The following is a 15,016-nucleotide window of genomic DNA, read 5'->3' as shown; positions in this document are numbered from 1 at the left end:
ACAATACAATGCAGTTCCACCATGAACTGACAGTTAACAAAATAAAAAGAACCTTGAATGTCCTCAAATATTACCATTATTAAATGCTCGTTCATTGAAAATAGCATATTAACATTTTTTTTAAAACGTGTATGTGTTTATGTGTATACCATAGTTCTCCACACTCGAGAATTGTATCATCTTACAGCTACACTAACCCACTTGACTTATTTTTGTGTATACTGAAACTTGGTTTTATCAAATCTTGTTTAGTTATGGTCCCAATATATATAAATAAAAAAGATTTCAAGTTAAGTATACCCATTTATATATATTTTTTAAATCGATTGTTTTTTAATATACCTAAATATAAAAATATATAATAATATCAAAAATCTCTTCATTACAATATAGAAAACTTAATAAACTAAATTTTAATAATAAATATGACCATAAAGTAATGTAATAATAAGATGGGATCCTTTAAAAAAATCACATTTTATAAGATCTTTTTTTAAATAATTGTAAGTTTATCTTTGACTTAAAATAAAAAATATGTTTCTTTTTAATGTTTTCAGATACATTTTTATTAGTTAAGGTGATACATCAGTGAAGCGGCAAATAATTTTCAACTATAGGCGCGACGACATTTTGGACTCGCTCGCATTCTGAGAGAGAACGTGGAGCTGGAGACACGTCGCTTTGTTTCGTGATGACGACGGGAGTAATAATTCTTAAATCGTATAAAGATGACTAAAAACGTTACCCATTTACTTTAAAAAGAAAACATGTCAATGAATATATTATTATTGTTACTAATAGAACAGTTTAAAGTGCCCACCACCACCCGTCATATATGCACAACCGTGGATATGCACGGCCGCTTTCTATGACGCTTTAAACGTGTCTGAAAGAAGTGATTTTAAGTGCTCATTCCGTCCCGAGACGGAGCCGCACGGGACTGATGCTGCAACCATGCACCGTAGTGCTTAAAGAAGAAAGTTAAGAAAGAAATTTTTTTGTTTTTTGGACTGGCTCTGCTGTCCGCTGACGTTAAGCGCTTTGTGTACCCGCATACTGAGTGTCACGAATTGAAATGGATGAGTCTACAGAAGAGTCGGGACTATCCCGCTCCCCATACGACACTGCAAATTTCTCAAATGCCGCAAAGTTGGCCTCGGTTGCTACCAGATCTCCATGACCAATTGGGCCCGTGTGAGGACGGACCCTGGCAAACAGCTCCGCTCTTTCGAATTCCATAAGCGGGCAATCCCAGAGGATGTGTTCAACATCTTGGTGGTCATGCCCGCAGGTACAACCCGGCCCATCTACTATCAAGCCAAACTCGTGGAGTCTGGCGGCGAAGTTGCCATGGCCGGTGAGGAACTGGCTAATCCAGTGCGAAGGTTGGAGTCTTCTAGTTTGGTGCCTGCAGAATACGTCTGGAAAAAAACGGTAAGTGTGCCGCCCCTTGGGGGAGGCGGTCCACCTCGCCTGCCATGCCGCAAATGCGGTCTTGTACACAATGTCACTTACAGTCTTCCTGTAAGGAACGTCCTCGGATCTCTGCGGTGGTGTCAGATGGACACCGGCGAGTGTTGTGCTGATCCCCCTCAAGAGGAGGGTGATCGATCCTCTGACTTGGACGTGCAGATCGAGGGGTAGCACCCCCGCGAGTACGGCAAGCGCGTCAGTAGAAGTTGTGCGGTAGGTTTTGGTAAGCGAGATCAGCGCAAGTCGCTGCCCGCTTAGTAGTGCGCGTCTCACGAGAGTTAAGGAGTTTACTCGGGAATGCCAAATGCTGGAGGCGTAACCGGCAATTCCCATGAAAATTGCGCCGTATGCAACCTTAAGGGCTCTAGGCTTAAGTGCCCAATTGCTGCCTGCCATTCGGGCCATTCTCTGATAGGCCGAATTGGCCTTAGAGACGGCCGTCTTGGCATGGTGAACGAAAGACAGCTTGTCATCAAGAATTACTCCCAGATACGTAACCCTTTCGGAGAAACGCACTGAGGTCTGGCCAAAACGAACCGTGGGTGGCCGTCATAAAATGGACGTATGTTGGATTTATATGACAAATTATATTTCGTTTGGCATGCGTCATTTGCACCCGCGACCCGCAATCCGCGCATCGCCTAGCCACGATCTTTTTAGACCGTGCCTCAACTGAGGTACAACCTTAATACAGTTGAAATTGTAAATTATCAAATTCTCAAATTACAAGCTTCGTATTTTTCCGTGAGGTGCCTCTGGTAAGTAAAGACTTCGCCTTTACCTGAAACTGTAAAGTTAAATAATAATTAATTGTCGATTCTGTTTCGTACTTTTGAATGAAATGCCGTACCTGAACGTGTACATCAAGTTGTTGTAAGTTTTGTATTGAATTAATATTAAACCGCGGGTGGCTTTTCGTAAGTCGAATTATGTCGCGCACTCAGTTACACAATATAAATTCCAAACTTAGACCGCTCATAATGATTATTTATCGTTGGTTTTGTCAGCCATTTTAAAACGTAAATACTTTAAATCCAGCATTTAGTCTAGTATTAATAAAAAACCTAGCCACGATGGCTTAGCCCAGCGATTTCCAAACTGGGGGGCGCGCCTCCCTGGGAAGGCGCGGACTGTTGCAAAGGGAGGCGTGAAAATTTTACCACAAGAATGTAGCCACAGGTTTGCAGTTTACGATTGCATATTTTATAAAACGGCAGCTAGTTATAAACTATATAAAAAACAGTCCTATAAAATTTATGTTGTTTGCTAACCTGTATGAAGGTATGGAGACTAATTTTATTATAAGTACCTCATTTCTATACTATTGTTGCATGGCCTCCACAAGAGGGGGGTTGACAGGGCTCCAACCTAGGGGCCCGGCGTTGTGGATCGACCAGTTAAGTGAGATACACACACACCACAAATTCGTTCAATTAGTAAAGAAAAGTCGCCTGCGCGCTGTTTCTGTTACAGAATATTCACATTTTATAATATACAATTTGATGTCATTATGTGGTGTATGTGATTAATGATAATTCACATGTAGAATTTTATTTTATAATTATTTGTAGTGTATTTCCTGACTAATAAAAATGACTAGGTATATGGAAACATTTATTAAATTTTGGTTAAATCGAACTGAAGAAAAAGCACTTTGTCTAAAAATGTATTTAATGAAATAAATGGGGGGAGGCGCCAAGATTATTTTTTTTTAAAAGGGAGGCGTAGTAACGTAAAGTTTGGTAACCACTTTCTTAGCCTATCTATACATAATACACCTGAACCATTGAATTGTTCTACCGTACGTTAGGTCTCGGGTTGAATTCTTGTGTCGGAATCTGATTAATTTTACTCGTAATCGCATTGCATCACAATACACTTTACCAGTACATACATACCAGTGGAAGAATGGAGGTAGGCTGTTAAGATCAGACATAAATAGGGCACACTAAACTCTGTCAGTCAGACGTATTTGTTTTCATTAAACTAACACTACAGTTTCTTTTATTTTGTTAACTGTCAATAATACTACAGTATCTAGATAGTGTTATTCGTTTATCTATAAAATATCTAAAATTATGCTATTAAGCCATACATCATTTAAGATATTTTATAGATGGAAGAATATTTTTATCGATTATGGTTTGGTTAGGCAGGGCTTAATGAAGTTTAAAAATATGACATTCTTAATTCAACGAAACAAATAAGTTTATATAATAAATTTGTTTGTCGAATCGCCCATAGCATAGCTAAATTATAATGGTTTGGTTTAGGCAGGGCTTAATTGAATTTTAAAAACTAATCAGCAACATCTGCAAATTGTATTCTTAGTTCAATGAAAACCAATAAGGATGACTATAAAAGTTTAGTGTGCACTATTTATGGCGAATGCTAACAGCCTACCTCCACCCCTCGCGACTGCAATATAATATCACATATTTTACTACATTATCTCTTATTAATAATATCAATAGGATTTGCTTGAAACGTCGAAGGAAGAAGAATAAGGAAGTATACAACTGAACATGAGAACAAATCACAATGAGAATCTTAATAATACATCGGCAAGACAATAATATGTTAACCATTGTGTTTTTGTAACCATGACTAATTCACCGAATCAGAGCTAGTTTAATTATTTATTTTTGAAATTCGCGCTTTTTTAGTAAAGCGTGTTGCCCTCCAGCGAAAGCAACTAACATTGTTAAACGCTTTCGCATTTGTATATATAAGAAGGAATCAGTAGTCGTTTAACCGAACTACGAAACTAGGCTTGTTATTTTTCTGGAACAATAGAGCGTGTTGTAATCTCGAGCCCCTATTATTAAGATAAAAATCAACTTCGTTACCTGTATAATTATCATAGAAAAGTTCTTTGTCAAATGTGTAAATTAGCAGAGCGTTGGAGCGGACCTTTTTTTGAGTTGCTCCGCTCCGGGACCAAATACTTGCTCCGGCTTCGCTCCAGGGTCTGCTCCGCTCCGGGTAAAAAGTTTTAAGAAGTATTATACCTATGTATACAAATGTTCTTAAAAAATTAAGTAGTTTTAAAATAATCGTCATTTTCATTATTAATTCCATTAAATAAAATTCCGGCAGCAAAAAGTCTCTCATCATTTGCCTCTTCTGTTAAAAAGTGAGGTTATTTATCACTCGGCAGTGTTGCCATATTTCAAATAATTCCAGTGTTGCAAAGTGTCAAAATATACTATTTTCGATGAATTTTAGGACGAAATTTTAATAAGAAAAAAACATCCGGAGCAGTGGAGCACTACAAATTTTCAGTGCTCCGGGTAAAATCCCATTGATCCAGTGCTCCGTGCTCCTGCTCTGAGCTCCGCTCCAATGCTAAACCGGGTACCGAAATAAATGTGTTTGGCAGGATCCAACCGTAAAGGTAACCATTATCAATAATTATATACCACCTCCCCTCTTCGAATCAATAGCATATCGAGTTTTCTGCCATTCACTATAAAGTGCCATAAATCCCAGTGTGACAATACATATAAACATAAACTGTGTATGATTTTAAGCATGAATTTATTATGTTACCTTTGTCAAATAGGGAATACGTTGGTATTACTTGATATTATTAACGTTATCACAGTAAAGTGAATGAATTTAAATTCGTTCACCACAGTAGAATCTTTCACACACCTTTCAGAACACATTTGAACATAAGAGAATAATTACAGGGTTACATAATATCCCATTGGCTGCGGACCTTTTAATCAATATTTAATTACCACATTTAAATAGCATGATATTTCTGGCACCCAACTCGAGCAAGTCAGCAGCTACGTATATCTCGGACAGCAGGTGTCCATAGACCGAAGCATGCGCGATGAAATTGCTCGACCTACCATTATGTCTTAAGCGTAGGGTGTTCAACCAATGTGTGCTACCCGTGCTCACGTATGGCTGCGAGACGTGGATCCTCAACACGAGAGATGTCCAAAGGCTGAAAGTCACACAGCGAGGCATGGAGAGGTGTATGTTGGGCATCACGCGAAAGGACCGTAAGAGAAACGAATGGGTTAGGAAGCAGACAAGAGTACGCGATGTAATAGACGTTGCCAAACAGCTGAAATGGAGATGGGCGGGGCACATTGCTCGCCGAAAGGACGGCCGCTGGACAAATTCCGTCATCCAGTGGTACCCAAGGGGCACGAAACGGCCACAGGGTCGCCCTAAAAGCCGCTGGATTGACGAACTGGTAAAGTTCGGCGGAAATACGTGGCAGCGAACGACACAGGACCGAGAGAGTTGGAGAAAGCTTGGGGAGGCCTTCATCCAGCAGTGGATTGACCCCGGCTGATGATGAAATAACATGATAATTTTATCTAATGGCCACCTGTTGGCCGGAGGGATTAAAAATTTCAACCAACTTGACAACGGTTTTAAAAGCAAAATTTTTTTATAAATCGAAATAGTGTGAATTTAGCAATAGGTAATTCATAGAATGCAGAATACTGTTTTATCGCCTATTATGGCAAACAGCTATTAAATTAAAATGGCTGACATTGATATTCGATTGATAAATTCTTGTTTATTAAAAGAATATAATTTATAATCACATGGTTAAAATTGCTTCATCTAGAAAATTAATAATTATCGAGTATTTTTTATAACTAACTTTACTTACTTATGATTCAGTTTTGACCGGATCGCATTCTAGCCTTTATGATTCATAAAACTTGATTGAAATATTGCCTTGGGTGACTTCTGCATTAGGTTACGAAAATTTACGGATTTATAGGTGAGTTGAACGACCATAAACGCATAAAAACACGCCGTAAAACAAACATATTATTTGATAAGATTACACTGAAAAGGTGAGATTCTTTAGACCGGCACATCGGCAACATTCTTCGTTGACCTGCTTAATTTTCACTTTGTTTTAAAACGCGTCAAGCATTTTTTATTTCATATTTAATGTAATACAAAGAAAAATATTTACTTTATAGTCTAATTATTATTAAATGGACATCATTTTGAATTTATTTATAAACGACTCACTTATGATATATTATATTATATAAAATATATAATATAATGCTCCATCGATATCAACCATTATTTCATGATAGTTTCTAAATGTAACAACTGATATTGAACATCAGCTCTCTCGAATACTTAATATATTTTACTTGCTCACAAAATGATTTTTGACAGAAGGTACTTGATATCTATAGTCTAAGTACTTGATGTAATTTGAATTTAAATTCTAATTATTCTGGTATTGGTATACAACATTTATATGTAGATGTATATATGCGGATATAAGTATGTATACGTGTTATATAAATATATAATATATTAGGTGGGTTTATTTGTGGATTTTTTATAGTTAAAAAATCAAAAGTAGGTATCATGTAAGAATATTATTGAATATTAATTGTTGAACTGATAACTTTTAAAGACTGATATCATAGATATAATATCTCATTATAGCTGCATTAATTTCCATTGTTCCCAGAATGGACGATTTTACACCTCTTGAGTGTAGTATTTTTATTATTTATAATTACTAATGATCTATTAGGTTTGACAATTTATTATAAACTTATCTAGTGTATTATTATTGATAACTGATTAGTGAAGTATTTGATATATATATATATTTTTATTGGATCCTTGAGTTAATAGGTAGGGGATAAGTTTTTGTCTACTTTATTGTATTGATTTATTATATAAGTTAGAGTTAATAGTGTTTATAGTCAGTGTGTGTTTTCCTTTTGGTGAGTGTACACAGTGCCAGAATATGCCGAAAGGCAAAACCAGGGTCGTAAAAAACGACTTAAATTGAACAGTACAAAACTTAAATCTATTAGATTTTTTATCTGTTTGATTGTGTGATTAACTACTTACAGTGGCGCATCTGATAATATATTGTGCATCGTTAATATTTCGTCTGGTGGCATATTATATTTTTCTGCAATTGATTTCAATAATAATAATAATATATTTTAATAAAATTACCTTCTCATTTTTATCAAGCTCGACGTAAAGCCAGCTGCTTTGTCTACCTGAAGATTGTTTTACGAATTTGTCATGCCTTAGCTTCTCTAGCACTGTGGTAAATCTGGTCCTATTTATTTGCACATTATGATTTATTTGATTTTGTCATAGTGACTCCTCCTTGGCAGAATTGTATTGATTATTATGCACCTTGGCCCAAAACATAATTTAAATCATTTTTTTCATCTGTGAGTAAGAATTTCAATTAAAATCACCAACTTTCCTCCTGCCCACGCCCGTCATTCAAAGCGGTTGCCAGACTGAGACAATAAATAAAGCAAATAAATTATTGTATTAGCGAAAGAGATTACTCTTAAAAAAACGAAGGCCTTTCAACGCATTCATAATATGTGGGAGTATTTAACTGCTTGTAGGCTACATTTATGCCAATTTTCAGAAAATGTAAACTAGTGTTTCCCGATCACCGATCTGTGGATATGTCCTGTCGTTCCAAAATTACTTATCACCCATTTAAAAAAGGATAATAATAACCATCTCAATGTTAAAAATATATTAGGATTTATCGTCTAGATTTTCACCTAACCTAACACCCACGGTGGCCGCGTGGCTTAAGCGTTGGACTATAATGCCGTGGGTCCCAGGTTCGAATCCTGGGTCTAGCAAGTACACATATTGTTTTTCAATTTGTGTCTATGTATGTAGGTATGGACCTAATAGGTTGAACAAGTGGCTGACATTCATTTCTCGTAAAAAACAAAATCTGTTAATACAAATCTCTACTCTATGGAGGCCCATATGATACTATTACGATCGGACATGGTCGAAAGAAGAAAATAAAGAAGATTTTCAACTAACTAACTGATCATGTGAGAAGAGTTTTTCATCCATGTCAGAGCATGGATGTCAACGTAGCGCTGTGTATTTTTAAAACAACACTATAGCCATAGTTATCAATTAATATCCTAGCAGCAGATTTCGTACTTTTTAAAAAATGACTAAAATCCAGTAAATATAATATTATTAACAATTTATTTACTAATAGGATTCTGATTAATTACATTAAAAATAGAATTTCCATGTTATATTTTGTGTATTTGCAATCAGACTGTTATGTATGTTATAATATAGCTATGATTAAACTTATAAACAAAATAATATTTATTAGCGGTCCGCGATTTATTTCTCATCAGCGGTCCGCAGGTAACAGAAGTTGGGAAGTACTGGTATAAATCATTGAAACAGCTGGTGTATTATCGATTGAACCGGAATTCCATTATAATGATTTTTTTATAAATTTACAAATCGTAATAATATAATATTTAACTGGAAAGTATCTTGTTAAGTTGGAGTCTTAGCCTACTAGAGGAATCTATCGGCAAAATACGAAGCATCCAATTTAATACAATTTATTGATAACTTATATTTAAAAGAATTTTAATTAATCAATACGTATTCAAAATCATTAAGCTTTACAACACTGCATTAAGCCACAAGGTTCAATTATAGTAGTGTAGTAGTAGCGGTGAAATGATCAGTAACCTCACTTTTGATTCTCTCTCAGAGCTCGAATTATATGAGTGATTTAAAATATTCATTTGGAATGAAAGCCGAAGCATACAACCTGTATTGATAATTGTTCCAACTTTAAATAAATATGTAACGTTTATACAATCAGTCTTTAATATTAAATCTAAATTTGGGGTACAAAAAAACCTCCCTTCGCATTATCACGTGTGTCATAAAAATAACGTTTTACAGATAAAATAATCCTTGAATAATTTGTGAGGAATGAAAATATTGAATAAAATCTTTGTAACATATACCTACCTATTCGTTGCGCCTTCAGGATCAGATATGTGTTAGGTGAGTTAAAAACATCGCTTATTCTAATAACTGTATATTAAAACATTACAGGTATAATAATAATATACAGTGTGTGTTTCCCATAATCACATATGCATGTGAAACATGGACCCTAAGTAAAAGATAGATCCAGAAACTTAGAGTAGCACAACGTGGTATGGAAAAGTGCATGCTGGGCATAACGCGAAAGGACAAAAAGAGGAATGAGTGTATAAGAAGATTGACAAGGGTTTGCGATGTAATAGAGTCCGCAAAAACCTCAAATGGAAATGGGCTGGACACATAGCTCGAAGAAGGGGCAATCGTTGGACAAAATTTAGTCATCCAGTGGTATCCAAGAGGTACAAAACGTCCGCAAGGTAGACCTAGAGGCCGCTGGATCGATGAAATGATAAAGTTCTGCGGAAGTACAGTGGCAACGCAACGCACAGGACCGAAAGAAGTTGAATCAGCGCGGAGAGGCCTTCATCTAGAAGTGGATAGATAGATTAGAAAAATTTAAATTAATAAAAATTGGCTAGCGCCGGACGTGTGTTACGATTAGTTATCTAATAATGTCACTTAGGTACGTACCTTAATTGATTAGAAAGCATATTCTCCTAACTGGTGGAATTGAAGTAGATACTTCTGATAAAACGTAGTTGTGAGAAACAATTCACATGAATCATAGATGAATCGATAACTTAGAGGTGACACAAAATAATGTTTGGCCTATAATAAAGAATCTAACATTCCTAAACCTTGTGTATATTTAGTACTAAATAACAAAAAATGATAACTTACCTAAATGTCATCGATCATATAAGTCGGTAAAAAACTAATTCTCTTTTATGAATCATGCATCATGGAGATTGAATTCATTTCTGAGAAGGAAATAGAGAATTTGAGTTGAGATATGTTCTGATAATATTATAATCGTGTATACACAACGTACAGGTAAAATAAAATATAGTTAGAGACGGCTTATAATAAAGAAAATAATGATCGACGATTTTTGTTAAAATTAGTGTTGCACCAGTGCCAAAAAATAATATCGAATAATGAAAAAGTATCTAACTTTGGCTAATCCTACAGCCAATGTTTTAAAGAAGCATTACCTACTTACAAGAGCTGAATTAAATCAATTGATACAAATACTTATGCTAAAAAATAACAAAATTGATCAAATACAGTGTTTCAGTGGCGAAGGGTGGAGGTAGGCTGTTAAGATCCGATATAAATAGTGCATACTAAACTTTGTTAGTTATACGTATTTGTTTTCTTTGAATTAATACTACAATTATTTACAGATGGTGTTGGTTAGTTTTAGAATTTTGTTAAATTCAATTAAGCCCTGCGAAACCAAGCCATAATAGATAATAGTCAAAAAATACTTGTCTATCTACAAAATATCTATAATTATGACATTAAATCATACATAATTTTGGATATTTTATAGATAGAATAATATTTTTAAATACTTATTATGGCTTGGTTTAAGCAATGAATTTTAAAAACTAACCAACAACATGTGTAGGAATACGTATTCTTAATACAACGAAAACAAATAAGTATGAATGAAAAAGTGTGTGTGTTAACGGATCGCCCAAATCATACCAAACTAGTATGGTTTGGTTTAGACTGGGCTTAATTTTTTTAATTAATCAAATCCACCTGTAATATTGTATTCTTAATTCAATAAAAATAAATACGTATGCCTGACAAAATTTGATGTGCACTATTCCTGGCGAATCTTAACAACACAAACATAGACCCTCCAAACAAACCCACCCCGCACCACACTCGCGGATCTTAACAGCCTACCTCCATCTTTCGCCACTGCCGTGTATACATATTATTCGGCGTGAATTGATAACCTGGTGGTGTGTGTTTGCCTTTAGTGATTATAGACAGCGCCTGAATATTCCAAAAGGCGAAACCCGGGTCGCGAAAAACCACACAAATGGAAGAATGGAAAACTTAATTCCAATAGAATTCACGCATTTATATAACTAATAATTACAAGATAAAAAGAACTTTTTATGTACATCGTTTTTAAATTCTGTTGAACCATATAAACTTGACTTGACTAGCTTAAACGATCAAAAAAAAATGTACTTGACTGAAAATGAATTCAATTCTACTTAAAGATGGCTAAAAGTATTTAAAAAATGCATTGGCATCGTGTTCTGACATTTTCTAAAAGTTTCAAATGTCTATCTAGTCGGGAAGTTAGTTAAAAATCGATTGCATGATTTGTACCGGACAAATAAGAATACGAGCTAAGAAAAACGTTGTAATTGGACTTAATATTATCGTAGTATATTCTTGGGTTTTCACCGTGTCTCCTTCTTAGATAATCGGATTCCTTTTGACACTCTAAGAGCAACGTTTACATTCACATACCTACACTACATTTCATCATAAAACATATCTCTTGATAATGGCCTCTGCAACGAGCCCGAAACGTCGAGTAAAGAAGGAAGAAGGAGACACGGTGAAAACCCAAGAATATACTACGATAAAAAACAACCGTGAAAGCCTCAAACATTATATAGACTTAATATTCACTGAGATATTATTACCAATTTATTGCAATATGACCGAACTATTTTATTATCCACTCCTCAATCACGCCCACCAAAGAAATAAGACATTTCTGTTACATTTTCAAAAATTAAAAAAAAACTCTATGCCTGCACTCGCAAAAGAATTCATTACAGTGAATAGTTGTCCAAGTACAAGACTAACATTAACAATATTCGTTTAGTTTAGATTTAGTATATCTACCAAAAATGATTATTACGACCATGTATATTTTGCGTGGGTATTAATCTAGTAACAGCAAAGTATCGATTCTATAATATTGACTCATATTAACATCGATAGCCCATACAATTTTATCAACGTGATAAAACAGGGTACGATGATGTAATGAAATTAATGTGTCCGTTAAATTAGCTGAAGAATTTCTTAGAAGTTTACTGTCGTTCATCGATCAGAGGGGCTTTATTTTTTATGTGATTAATTACTAATTTTAGAATATTCTCGAAAACTCGTTAATAGTATGTGTATCTTCTAAAATAGAGGTCGTGGTTTTATTAGCCGCGTGCAATTGACCGCTGGATTTCAGTGTTTTAAATTTTCAATATAAAAAAATCATTTCATTTTCTATTAAAAGTTTACCATTTTGAAGTAAAAATAATAAATAGCACTACAATCTAAATTCAGTTTTATGCCCTGGCCGGAATATAATATGCCGTGTCCGGAAACTTGTACGTATGCAGTTCGCCGTATCACACTTCACCGTGAAATATTGTATCGGAAATATATGGCCGTATATTATAATGACCGTCCAACTTCTTTGAGTCGTATTGAGTTTTTGTCTCAATAAAACACGGTTCTTGCCGGTTTACACTGTCTTTACAGGAAGCCAGCAGCAAACAAATTTAGAAAATAGCCGATATACTGGATTATTTGTTAGGTTACGTTAGGTTTTATTCTTTAATTCATTAATTTTGCCAAAACCAGCTATGAAAATTTAATTAATGTTCATATTGAATCTAATAAAATTGGAGACCGTATAGGTATACGGTCACCTCTTTCCGATAAGAAAGCTCACGGCGAACTGTGCCACGGTGAAATGTTTTACGTACACTTTAGATGTAATCATAAGATGCATTGTTGAAGTCCATGAAATACTTTTTTGTCTCGTTACATCTTTCACCTAATTCGCCACACCTGTCGGGTTCAGGTGTAATTATTCTGATTGGCACCCCTGCTAATGGCATTCTAGCTCCACCCGCCAGACGTTTCGATTGAGTTCACGCGGTTCTGGGAACATACAGCGGCGTTTCGAGATGATGACATCACCGAAATGCAAAACGAGCCGCTTTTGTTAGCAAACCAGTTTCGCTAGATGACGGTTTGAATATGAAACCAAACGGCGGGTCGGTGCCAGGTAAGTGGTGGGAACAATAGTAAAATATGCTGTTAATACTGGACACGGGAATGTACACCATGAGCCTAATACAAAGATGTCAGAAGATCTAACATAAGTGGTAACGCTCTCATATGTAGTTTTTGCCTTAAAATATTAATCGTATACATAAATACGTGTACCAAGAATATACAGATGAAATTAACTCACTTATTGCCTGAATCTCAGGACTCTCCAAGCGTCGGCCGCGAGCCCTGCTGCGGACCTCGGGCCCGTCGTTATATATCACTTATCCCTGCAAAATAAAATAAAAACATCATTATATCATATTCATATTATATTACAGTACTCTCTCAGTAATCCGCCACCCCAAAAACCAGACAAGTGTCCAATTAGTGAAAGCGTCGGATTATAGTGCATACATACAAATTATGGTAAAAATTAAAACAGGTAAGTAATTCGAAGAAATAGTTTGTTTTAGAAATTTGTACTAGCAAATTACGGTTTTATTAATAAACAAAATCAAGTACATATTTACTAAACTATACATCATATTTATAAACTAAGTTTATTAACTAATATTAAACAGTGAATCATTTCACACAACCAGTTGTTCAGTGAGGCAGATATTCTTGAATGCCTTAGAATTCCTGACTTTCCCTATTAGCAAAAGCTTCAGTTTGTATGTTCCGGTTGCATTGGAGCACAGCATAATAATTGTGATGCGTTCCTTGGGCACTTTCCTCCCTGGTACATTACTTTCTTCGCGAAAAACTATACGTTTTACGAAGGAGAAGTTTCCAAAATACATATTGATCAAAAACTTGCGTACCCATCCGAACTTCAAAAACGTCACGCTTATGTTGTCTAGTTATAATTACATCATTAAATATTAAAATATAGGTATCTAGGTTTACAGCATATCAAAATAAGAATAATTCTGACAGCTAAGTCGTACCAAGTTGTAGTCGCATCTGTATTAACACATTAAAACAATTTACGTATGATTTACAGTTAAATTATAAGCTACGAGTATTACAAAACATATTACATAATATTATTACGTTTACACTGTTGCTTTATTTGTTTGCTTGTTTTATTTAGTTACTAAATTTAATAAAACATATTTGACATTACAGTATTTCATACAGATATAGATATTTTTAAAATGACTACAAATTAGGCTCGGTGGGAAGCTCGACGAAGACTGTTTCAACCGGACTCAAAGTTATACTGACATCTGTAATTCATCTAAATAATAATGCTGCATTAAATAAAAGTCAAATCCATACTTATCTAAAAAAAAATACTAAAAAAATATGTAATATAAGCCACCGGAATTCAGGGAAAGAAAGAAAAAAGTAATTACCTATTCAAATCTGAATGATTCAAAAATACTTTACTTAGCAATTTGGTGCTCATAAATATCAAGTCTTACATATAAAATAATTGATAATAATGACCAGGATATTGTCAGATATTTGATACCAATTAATATAAATTGAATCTAATAACATTGGAACATTAACACAATCGCTGCGGACCTTTTAATTACTTTTTAATGACCGTATTTAAATAACATGTTAATTGGATCGATCGGCCGCTTAACGGGGACACGGCAGCCGTGTCATCCGCGTCGAATGAGTTAAGCGTCAATTACATTGAGTTACTTTACGAGCTGTTTGTTGGCGAATTTACAATCTGCCTGTAAAGTCGCCCAGTGTAATCATCGAACAAGCTAACAAGCAGATTGTAAACACTCTACCGAGAAAAGTTTAA

At 34.9% G+C, this 15,016-nt stretch overlaps 1 protein-coding gene across 2 annotated transcripts in view; it reads right to left on the bottom strand.

Moving 5' to 3' along the window:
• The window catches only part of LOC147069074 (uncharacterized), a 223,870-nt gene that overhangs the window by 175,616 nt on the left and 33,238 nt on the right, over nt 1–15,016 (bottom strand). For both annotated transcript variants that reach the window (XM_085951512.1, XM_085951513.1), the window contains exon 2: nt 13,448–13,532. The gene's annotated coding sequence lies outside the window, so the exon portion shown is untranslated. The remainder of the gene's footprint in view (nt 1–13,447; nt 13,533–15,016) is intronic.

The sequence above is a fragment of the Rhyacophila brunnea genome, unplaced genomic scaffold (assembly GCF_057557595.1).
Source record: "Rhyacophila brunnea isolate RB1 unplaced genomic scaffold, BYU_Rbru_1.0 scaffold_24, whole genome shotgun sequence".
NCBI classification, from domain to species: domain Eukaryota; kingdom Metazoa; phylum Arthropoda; class Insecta; order Trichoptera; family Rhyacophilidae; genus Rhyacophila; species Rhyacophila brunnea.
This window is presented reverse-complemented; position numbering and strand designations above follow the sequence as displayed.